The sequence below is a fragment of the Monodelphis domestica genome, chromosome 2 (genome assembly GCF_027887165.1).
Source record: "Monodelphis domestica isolate mMonDom1 chromosome 2, mMonDom1.pri, whole genome shotgun sequence".
NCBI classification, from domain to species: Eukaryota; Metazoa; Chordata; class Mammalia; order Didelphimorphia; family Didelphidae; genus Monodelphis; species Monodelphis domestica.
Window position 1 is genome coordinate 235574673 of NC_077228.1, and position 11275 is coordinate 235585947.

The following is an 11275-nucleotide window of genomic DNA, read 5'->3' on the forward strand; positions in this document are numbered from 1 at the left end:
ATAACTGGAAGGTGCAGATGAGCTAAGGCGCTTAACTTTTTAAAAAAGCTACAGTGCTACTGGAGCTCTTCGTAGTAGCAATAGTGATAGGGTCGCGTTCTAGAAGAAGAGCTCTCAGTGTGTGCAGAGGGACAGGGTCAAAGGATCTGAAGTTATCTGAGCTGTAAGTTGAAGGATGGGCTAGGGCAATGGAGTTCCCGAAATTGTAGGAGCCGAAACTCACTTAGGAACATGAAAGCCTGAGGTAGGGAAGACTAGGTGAGGCTTGGAAATTGCCTCCCTTCGTATGCTAAAGCTTTGAGCGGCACAGGAGATTTGTCATCACAAACCAGAGTACCTGGCAATAGAGAATGAGATTAAAAAGATGTTCCTCGTTGACTGCGTTAGGGACTGGATTCAAAAGAGTGAGAGGTTTCCGGACAGATGAAAAGGAAGAAAGTAGAGAAGAAACCTTCTAGTATCTTCACGGAATTGTTTGAACCCTGTTCCTGAGGCAAGTAGGAAAATACCACTACCTTGCTGTCCTTTTCCTTTTTTCTTCCATGTCACCGGGCTTCGGAAATTCATCCTATTCACTTGCTAAAATAATCCATATCTCTCCTCCACCTCTCCTTTAAAAAATTGTCGATTACTTCCTCTCCTGGGATGCCTTTTTCTCTGGACTTTTGCTGTACTGCTTTTGAAAGGAGTGGGAGTGAAGGAGGGGTAGATTCCCAAAAAGAGACCATGAATATCAGTACTACATTGTTATGCTGGCGCTATTTCTTTTACCCAAACCTGAATGTTTTACCTTTCTGAGAGGATAACTCTTTTTCTAACGAGGTCCTCCTGAAGACTCTGGGAAGATGTTCAGGTTATGAGAACCCTTGACTTCCCTAGTCCACTTTACTCATGTTAACAGCAGCCTTGAAGAATGAAGACACTTTTGAATCAGGTCTGAAGTGAGTTTCAAGTCTTGCTAAAAGTTTTCTCCCAGTATAAAAGTCCCAGACAAATTCTTTTGACAAATGTATTCATGACTTCTTTCCGTAGAGTATTTTCTACACTACATCAGTCCATAGAGGAGACTTGGGAGGGAGAAAGGGTGTACGTTGGGGGGGGGGGATCAAGCGGAGATGGGGAGTGGGGCGGAGGGGTACCCAAAAAGATATTTTCCCAAGATTCTTCCATTGCCTCCTCCTACACTTTTGAAGACAGCAGTTGTGGCAGATATACCAAGACAGATGATTGGGTTAAATTAAAGAATCAGTTTTGACCTTAACTAGACTGGAAGAAAGGAAAAAAAGCAATACTCTTTTCCCTATCCCTACTTAGTTCCTTTGAAATCCTTCTTCTATCTTATCATCCTCCCTCTTCTATCATGCTCTGGTTTAGGATTTCTGGACTCCCAATGCCTCGGTGAGAAGTATCAGCCCAGGGAGGATCTACAGTGTTGAATATTAGGACTTCAGCTGCTATCTAGTCCCTCTTCATCTTGAATGAAGTGCTTAAGTTCTAAACTTTCTGTAACTTGCAGGGAAAGGAAAAACCAAGTGTAAACATTACATTCAATCATTTTAGAAATCATCTTTATGTCTCCTATCAAACACACACACACACACACACACACACACACACACACACACAAACAGACCCCTTAACACAATCTTTGGTTAGTAAGCCTCACTTTTTCAGGAAGAGTGAGCAGATTGGCACAGCAGAAATTTAGCTAGCCTCAGAGATAGGAAGAAAAGGAGATTCAAGTTCTACCCTCTGGCAAATGCTAACAGTGTGACTCTAAGAAAGTAATTTAATCTCAGTAAAACTCAGTATTTAGTATTTATATAGTCTACTAAGAGTTACAAAACCTTTACATATGACATGTCTTTTATCTTCAACAACAGCTCAGTGAGTTAGGTGTTATTATTGCAACCATTTTACATATGAGGAAACTGAGGGTGAGAGAGGGTAAGTTACTTGACTATGGTCACACAGCTAGTAAGAGTATGAGACAAAAAAAAAGAGTATGAGACAGTTTATCTTTCTGACGTCAAGTTCAACTTTCTATTCTCTGGGCTATCTAGCTGTATCTAAACTTATGAATTGCTAAGACGTGCCAACCTGCTTTAGTAGGAGTTTCTTCATCTAGGAGTTCCCTATCTCAGTGAATGCACATATCCAGGTTTCATCCACCTATTGCTGTGCAACCCTAGACAAATCAATACCACTTCTATGTAAATGGGGATGGAAAGGTTAATACAAATTGGTGAAGGTGAATTTGGTTTCAGAAGACTGCATAATTTCTACCGTCCCTTTACAACTACCTCCCATCACTACCTATTTTAGACTGTGAAAAATGAGGGGAAGGGTGGAAATTTCGCGAGTAAATACGGTACCAATTTTCATTTAATTCGATTTCGCAAAGGAGGGCTGGTGAAGCAAACTGAACAACAGAAAAGAAACCCCCAAAGCTCGATTTAGGGCATATCAGATTTGATTGACTGACTGTGGCTACCCTGTCTTCCTCCCTGGGCTAGGGCTAGGTAAGTAGCCTTGGTGGTCTTAGAAAGTCTAACAAGCTTCTGGGAAAGAGATCTTCGTTTCCGATGTGGGGAGTGAGCGCTTGCGCAAGTCTAGAGCTGGCGGCTTGTCTGTCCCCTTCCCGGCAGCCTCTGAACCGTCAACAAAACTTCTGGGCGTGCGCGGAGTCAGCCCGAACCCCAGCACCCAGACTCTGGCTGGACTCCCTATTTTCTTTCACCGGGGTCCAATGCTTGATAGGGCTCCTCTCTCTATGGAGATTTCAAGGGGAAAAGCCCCAAACTTGGTCCCTGGTGGATCCAGGGAAAACTCTAGTCCCCCAAAGGGAAACGCGTTACCGAAAGGAAGAAGGTGCTGGATGGCGGGGGGGTGCTTTCCCCCAGAGTGGGCTCTTTATCTAGGTCAGAGATGAGAAAATAATCCCAGACGCTTCTGAAACAAGTTAACTCTCACTTTACCTGTTCTTCAGAAGATTCTCCCAACTCACTCACACTTGCTAGAGGTAATCAGAGTCCTCCAAGGATTCTGAAATCTGCCCGGGGAAAGCATTACCTTTCTCTTAACTGCAATCTCTCAAGCTGTTGGGAAGACACTGTATTTGAATTTCCCTCCCGGCCGAGGGAAGCGCCTTCTAGGTGTCATTTGCCGAGATAGCGGGTACGAAACCAAACTATTAACCAAGGACTTTAGTAGATTACTTTTCTATCACTAATCCTGTGTGATAGTAGACTGATAACTCCTACACAAAATCTGTTTACCTAACCTCAAAGGGGGAGGTATTAACTTTGCCTCTGTTCTCCGCATACAAAACTCGTGGAAAAGAACCTCCAGTTTGTGACTCATTTCGTGGCCAATAGTGTCTGTAGAATGTCATTTCCAATTTCTTTGGTGGGGAGGGGAGAGAAAGGAGGGGAGAAGCGAGTGTGAAGAACTGATAAGAGTGCTTTGAACTCCCTGGGGGTGCTGCGAATGCCGGCCGAACTTCTCATTAAAGCTCCTAGAATGGCTGCAAGCTTTGCAAGAGATGAGATGTCGGCAGCTGAGAAAGTGCTTTCAGCTGTCCTCCCTAGGAGCTCATTTCTCCTTCAGTCAACTATTTCATTTTATTCACCTCAACCTTGCCAAGAAAGACTCGGGTAGCTTAAGGCTAGCTGACTGAACTCTATTTGATGGTTCGAAGGCTCATAGGTGCACCCATAGGAGTGAGAAGTGAGGCAGTCCCTGGTCCTCCAGACTCTTCAATTCTAAAGAATCCACACAATAGCAAGTATTTATTAAGCCCTTACTATGGGCTAAGCGCCCTTGTTAAACTCTGGTAGTAAGTAATACAGAGACAAAAACACATCCCGACCCTCTAGAAGCTCACATTCTTATGAGACACAATATGCAAACAATTATCTATATAAACTATCCATTCACCTCTGTATACAAGTGTTGTAGATATGATGCAACAGTAATCTTTTACATCTAGGCAGCATTTTCTTCTTACAACAACCCAACAAATTATTGTGAAATATGTTCACTCCTATTTTGAATAAGTGATTGAATCTCATAGCGGCTAAGTAACTTAGTGTTGTCGTTCCAGATATCTTATCCAAGGTTGGGCTTAAAATCTTATTATCATACTTCCAAGACTGATACTCTCAGCACTCTTACTTACCTAGGGGAGGCGGGACACTTTTTGTTAAGTTGTTTCTCCAGTAGGTAGTGTCACTGGCCACTGTCTCATCTGGGTATGAAGTTTATGGCAATGCAATTAAGTTTTGCCTATGCTTTAAGCTAACTAACATAGACGGGGATTCAACCCTGTTAGACCCTGTACTTTTTATCCTATTCTGTAACTAGATGAGCTCAGAGGAAAGTAAATGCCATACAGATTCAAACACCAACTGAAGTCACAGAACCAGGTATTTCATTTCCCAATGAGAGAATCTTTTTGCCGGTTCTTTCTACTTCTACTAGTCTTCCTCCGATTCCCCTTACTTCCATTTCCTAATGACATACATTTTAACAGTTTGTCCCTTGCCTTCCTCCCCCTCCATCGACCCCCAGCCTGCATTGGGTCTTCCTGAAGATAGCTATCCAGTCTAGGTTTGAGTCAACTTCTAACCCAATCTTTAAGCTCTATCTGAATCCACAGACAATCCTCAACTGCTCCAGGAAAAGAAGTTCTTTGTCGCTGTGGGCGGAGGCCCAAGGGGAAGGAAGTGAGCAGTACCATCCTTTTATGACTCTCCCAATCATCTGTAGCATATGCTTCACTTTTTTTGGGGTGGGGGCCATTTATGACCTTTCTCTTTGGCTCCTATAGTCCTACAACTCCATGGACTTTCTCAGTCTCCTAATCAAAAGTTGGAAAAAAAAAAGCAATGGGGAAAGAAAGGAAAAGGAAGTACTCTATTATACTTTCAGTCTCAAAATATTCTTTAAGAGGTGAAAGAATAAGTTTCTGAGAGGAATCCTGAGTTCAATTTCCACAATTTATCCCCATTCCAACACTCTGTTGTTCCAAACTCATTTCTGTGTGCATGCATAAGTGGACCCCCTATGTTTACATATGCACACACCCACGTTGACACAGGCACAATCAGACCAAAGGACAAACAAACAGCAACAACAACCAAAAAAAACACATCCTTTTATTTACTTGTACATTGCTGGACTAGACAGGAGCACAGGAAAAGGAATGTTTTTGTACTTCTAGGTGCAGACTGAGATATACCTGTGCGAACCTTACCTACTTACTTACACTCTTTTCTCCCATTCCCCATTGACATAGTTAAGGACCTGCTGAGGACATGAAGATAGTCTGGAGCTGACTGCTCCAGGGATCCCAGGAATACATACTTTGGCCCAAATATGTTGGGGCCTCAGGTCTTCTAACCCTTTCCAAAGGAGTTAGTTCTTTTAATTTTAGAACAAGGAAGAAGAAACCTACTCTGATCTTTCTACTGCTAAATCTCCCCCACTCTTATTCTTTCATGTCCATCTTTTTTTTAATTGAGAGACGGGAGTTATCTGTGCTGGGGAGCATTTTCTGATCCAAACGAATCTCCAATTCTGATCTCAAAGCCTCCTCCAGTTCTCCAGGTCTGCTTGCAGCTGCTAATTCCATCAACTCTGACACATGTCTTTGTCTGAATGCTTGGGGAGAGAAGTGTCTCCTAGTGGGAGAAGAAATAGAATGAAGAGAAGAACGCAATAGAACCTCCACGATCCTCCAGCCCAGGAATAAAACGTATTTATCTTCCCATAGAGATTTTGGTTGATTTATATTAGGATGAATGGGGCAGGTTTCAGTGGGAGTTTGTGTCCATTAAACTGCTTGTGAATGCCTATGTTGTGTGTGTGAGTGTGAAATTTTGATACATATGGCTCTGTTGTAAATCATAACCACTCACATTTATGTATCACTTTAACTCTTATTTAAAACCCTTTCTTCACAAGAAGTATGTGAGGCAACTTGTGGAAGTACAGAGTGTCCCAAAAGTCTTAGTGCAATTTAAGCGTTACTAGGTTTACTGTATGAAACCCATTTTACAGATGAGGAAATTGAAGTTTAAAGAGATTAAATCACTTCTCCAAGGTCACAAACCTAATAAATTCTGGAGTCTTGACTAAAACCTAGATTCTTTTGAATGAAACAAACAAAAACAGTCCTTTGTCTCCCATGCAACACTGACTTGCTATGACATTGTTATAGCACTGACCGACCTTGTTTGTGTCATAAGGGTGGTGAAGATGAGCTGCAGGGAGAAAATGACAAGGATGACTAACAGTAAGAGGGTGTCCACTGTCTGCCTTACTGGGTGTGTGACTATTCCAGTGCCAGGGAAAGGTCATTAAAGAGTCAAGTCTATTATGAGGACACTCAGACTGAAGCTGTAGTTCATTTAGATTGTCCTCCTTCATCAGTAAACTAGGTAAGGCCAGCCTGGCCGGCCTTTCTACTCCTTACATATACCACAACCTTGCTAGCATCCACATGCATCCTTCATATTCAGACATCTATCTGCATTTACATCATGCTCCATAAACGCAGTCCTTGACACCGACTTCTTAAGTGTCCTCCTCAAACCATACCCATTTTGTTGAGCTCCAAAGTTCCCAGGGGCATAAACTCTTGAATTTTGAACCCATTGCTATCATTTGAACTACAGCCCCAACCCCCGTACGTACCCGGGTCTAAAAAGCCGTGCATCGTGTTTCTATTCTAAAACCGACCGAATCCCCAGCCAAGACCCGGCAGGTCCGACACCCGCCAAGCTATTCAGCTTGAAACGCCCCTTAACTAGACAATGCCTGCCCTCTTTCTTCCAGCCCTGGAGAACAGGCTGCAGCTTGTAGCCTGGGCAGTGACAGGGCAGCCGGCAAAAGGAATGTCTTCTTTCATATCCATCGGAGTTGTCCAGAACAGTTCCCAGGAGAGTCAAAGGGATCTAAACTCCTTGGATACTCAGGGGTTAACCCAATTACCAAGTCCCTGGGATTCGAGTCTGGGAGTGATTCTTGGCCCTCCCACGATCTTAAAAAGAGTTTTGTCTTTCGCGGGGGTGTTCATCTGCGTCCGGGAACTCAATAGGGGAAGCACATTCCTCAAGCTTTCTTCCAAGGAATTCCTAGTTCCAGGATCCGAGTTCGAGACCATATTTGATAAAGCACAAAAGAGGAGGCCCAGGGTCTAAAGACTGGACTCTGCCCGGCCGGATACCCTGACTGCTCTGCTGACGAGAGTTAAACAAGTTACAAATTTGGAAAACAGGTGTCTCAAAGGAGCCCAATTGTCAATAAACAAAGCGAGCAACCGCGAGACTTATCTTAAGGGAGGAGGGGGAGGGGCGAAGAGTAATGCTAAATACTCTGCTGGCATTTTCCTTCATAAAAATGCAATACGAGAGCATTTGGAGCATTTGATTTCCACTTTCACCCCCCCCCCCCGCCCCCTCCGGTCTCTGAAGACACTCAAATTGCAGCCATATGGGGACTAAGGTAATAGGAAGCAGTTACCTTATTTACTGCAGAAGCAGCGCAAGACCTCTGCTAGGGAAAAAGCCGGCTAGCGGAGGAGTCTAAACTATATTCAGAACTATTTCCTTTTGGTTTGGTTTGGTTTTTTAGCCTTTCGGTGACCTGCCCCACTACTATTCCATTCTCTGCAGACACTTCACTGCAAAGTGTATTAGTAAAATGAATGTCAAAAGCAGATTGCATGGAAGGTTCAGAGGCAGTTTTTCTTCGTGGAGGATGTAGGGAAAGGACGAGTGCTGGTGGTCTCCAATTGACCAATTCGGAAGGAAATACATGTTGTGGACTAGTTAGAAAGGATCTGGTTCCAGGCAAATCTGGGGGAACCTTTGGCATTGCTGGATTAGGGTGGAAAAGGCCTATTTGTAGATCTCCCTTGGCCTCCTCCACTCTGCCCTCCCAAGGAGCTTGTAGAAATCCTGGTGTTCTGGATATAGCCCCTTTATCTTGGTCAACTGAACTATGAACCCATTTTCTTAAGGATTCCCTTTCACTCTTTTTCTTTTCTAATTTTTCTTTCTTCTCCTTCCCTCCCTTCTTTTCGTCCTTCCCACCTTTCCCCCTCTCCATTGCTTCTTCTTCTTGTTGTTGTTCTTGTTAGTCTCTCTCTCTGTCTCTGTGTCTCTGTCTCTCTCTCTCTGTCTCTCTGTCTCTGTGTCTCTCTCTGTGTCTCTGTGTCTGTCTCTGTGTCTCTGTCTCTGTCTGTCTGTCTCTGTCTCTGTCTGTCTGTCTCTGTCTCTGTCTCTGTCTGTCTGTCTCTGTCTGTCTGTCTGTCTCTGTCTCTGTCTCTCTCTGTCTCTCTGTCTCTGTCTCTGTCTCTGTCTCTGTCTCTCTCTGTCTCTCTCTCTCTCTCTCTCTCTCTCTCTCTCTCTCTCTCTGTCTCTCTGTCTCTCTCTCTCTCTCTCTCTCTCTCTCTCTCTGTCTCTCTCTGTCTCTCTCTCTCTCTCTCTCTCTCTCTCTCTCTCTCTCTCTCTCTCTCTCTCTCTCTCTCTCTCTCTCTCTCTCTCTCTCTCTCTCTCTCGGCAGATTGTTACCCTTTTCTTCACACTACTTCCACTCTCCAGTAGCTTTAAATGTGGATCAGACTGGTCCTCTGGGGGGCCTAGGAAACTTCTGAAGACAACCACTGTAGTCAAGAGTCCAACTGAATTTTGTCAATAAGCAGGTGGGGAATGCTGGAAATTTCAGTTCCTGAGATTGGTGTTTATTGGAACACATTATATGCATGCATTTACCTATAGACTTCATCTGCAATAAACCTGATACTGTATGAACTGATTGGAAAAGCTCCAACCTTTAAGACAGTGAAGCCCCACTTAAATACACTTGTTTTTCCTAACACATTCACCTCTTAAAACAGGATTTTCAACTGGGTTGGTTGGGGGGAGAGTAAGGTAATGAGTGGGGGGCAGGGGAAAGAAGAGAATAATAAGAAGGGAGGGACAGAGACAGAAAGAGACAGACACCAAGAGACAAAGAGACAGAAAGAAACACACAGACAGGCAGAGACAGGTAGACAGAGAGAAACACAGTAGACAGAGAGAGGCAGATGGACAGAAACAAAAGACTGAGAACAAGACTGAGGTGGTAAGAGACAGACATAGACACAGAACCAGAGGTAGAGACAAACAAACCAGACAGAAACAGAGAGACAAAGAAGCAAAGACAAAGAGATGGAGAGGGGGTACAGGAACATGGGTTGAGAGTAGAGGGAAAGACAGAGAGATGAAGAGTAGAAGAGAGACAGAGTGGAACATAGGTACACTAGAGGTAGAGACATTTGGAGAGGGAGACAGAGACAGATATAGAAGAGAAAGAAAGGAAAAAAGTAAGGATAATGCAAACAAAACACTATAAAGACATGGTCGAGTGTATTTCAGGAAATGCTTCAACTTTTTCTTTATACATTAGTCTTATCGAGAAAGAAAAAATGAGTTAGGTAAAAGAAGAGGGAGACAGAAAGACAAAAGAAAGGAAGGAAGGAAATAAAAGAGAGGAAAAAAAAAACCAGGAAGGGACTAAGCTTCTTCAATTCGAAACTGAAACCCTCAAATTCTAAATGTAGCTCAGGAACCTCTTGGTCTATAGAAGTGCCCAAAGCAAACATAACTATTAGGAGTAAGTGGCAGTAAAATTACTGATGGGTGAAATGCTTAGAAACACAATCTTAAGATAAATAACAAAAACTCTTCGATAACCATTAGTTATGTGCGTGTGTGGGTGTGAATGAGTGAGGATTCTCACTCCCTTCTGTTGGGAACTGTCCCCTGACTGCAGAGAGAATCTACTAGTGGTCCGAACCCTTGATCCCAGGAGCTAACACCATAATGATCTGGTCTTTCTGGATGTAAATAATTAGAACCCAAAGTAACCTGATATCCAGAGCCGAGTCCCAGATTCACATTTACTTGCCATAGTTGGCAGGGGTGAGAGAAGTGTGTGTGTGGGGGAAATGAAAGAAAGTTGGGGGGGGGGGAGTGAAATGAAGATGGTGGGCTTTCTCGGGGCGAGGAAACCAGAGACTTATAGGCTGTTGAGGTCTACTTTATTTTTACTGCCCAAACTGTTGGAAAGTATTTAAGCTTAAACAGAAACAGCTGTATCGCTGGCACCGTCCGTCGAAACTATTTGTAACCGTGAATGACTTTTTATGATTATGAACTTTGTTGTCTATTGGCCTCTCTCAGGCAACTTGCTTGGTTCCTAAAGGCAATTTTTACGCAATCTGCGGATATTTCGTTAGGAGGAAGCGACTTCAAGGGACAGGGTCCCAACACCTAGCGCCCGAGTCTTAAAGCCCAGGAGGTTAGACGATGAACCCAAATCCTTTTTGTTTAAAGGCTGTGAGAGTGGGGGGAGGGAGGGCATAAGGGAAGAGCCATTCGGCATTACCTCCTCCCTCCCCCATCCGATTTCCCCCATTCATATAGTCATCAAGACCCGCTAAGGCATCTCTTTGGACAGGAGGTGAGTTTTCCGCCCAGGGTTTCCTGTCCCATCTCCAAATTCAATTGCGTCGAGGTTTTTGTTTGTTTTGAATTTTATTTTCTTATTCAGTTATAGAGAAAGAAACCGTTTCCAGTTCAGCAATTGGAGCTGTCTTGCGTCCTAAAAAGTGGGGATTGTGTCTTTAAATATGATTAAAAAGAGAGGAAGGTGGGAAGAGAGCTCTTCTGATAATGCCTTCCTTCGGCCTCCTACGCCCCCCCCCCTCCCCAGTCTTTACTTCAGAGTTAAGTCTGGGACTAAAAAAAGAAAACCTTCATCCTGTGAGAATTGTGTAACTCTTCCTAACTGCAGGGGGTATCCTCCCGAGCCGTGGAAAGAACGCCACTATCAGGATTCTGGACACTCCTCTTATCGCCCTACGTCCCTACCACTACCGCAACCTGGGCCACAAAATAGTAGGAGCCTCCTCTGAGCTTAGCCTGCAGTTGATCCTAGGAGTTTTTCCTCCCAGCGCCCACACACCCCGGCCCTACCCTTTATCCGCACCGAACGTCGAGAATAGACCGCTACAGGAAACGCTCTGCCTAGGCCAAACGGCTGCTAGTTCTAGCGCGATTTTACTGGGGACTTTGTAGCCCTTAAAGGGCTTCTAGCAAGAGGGCCTTGGCCAGTGCCAACTGTCGAGCTGGCGTAGTCTTGGTGCAAGGAACCAATTCTGCCACCGACCGCCTGTGTACAGACAAGCTAGTAACCCACGGCCACATTTACTGATCTTGTTGAC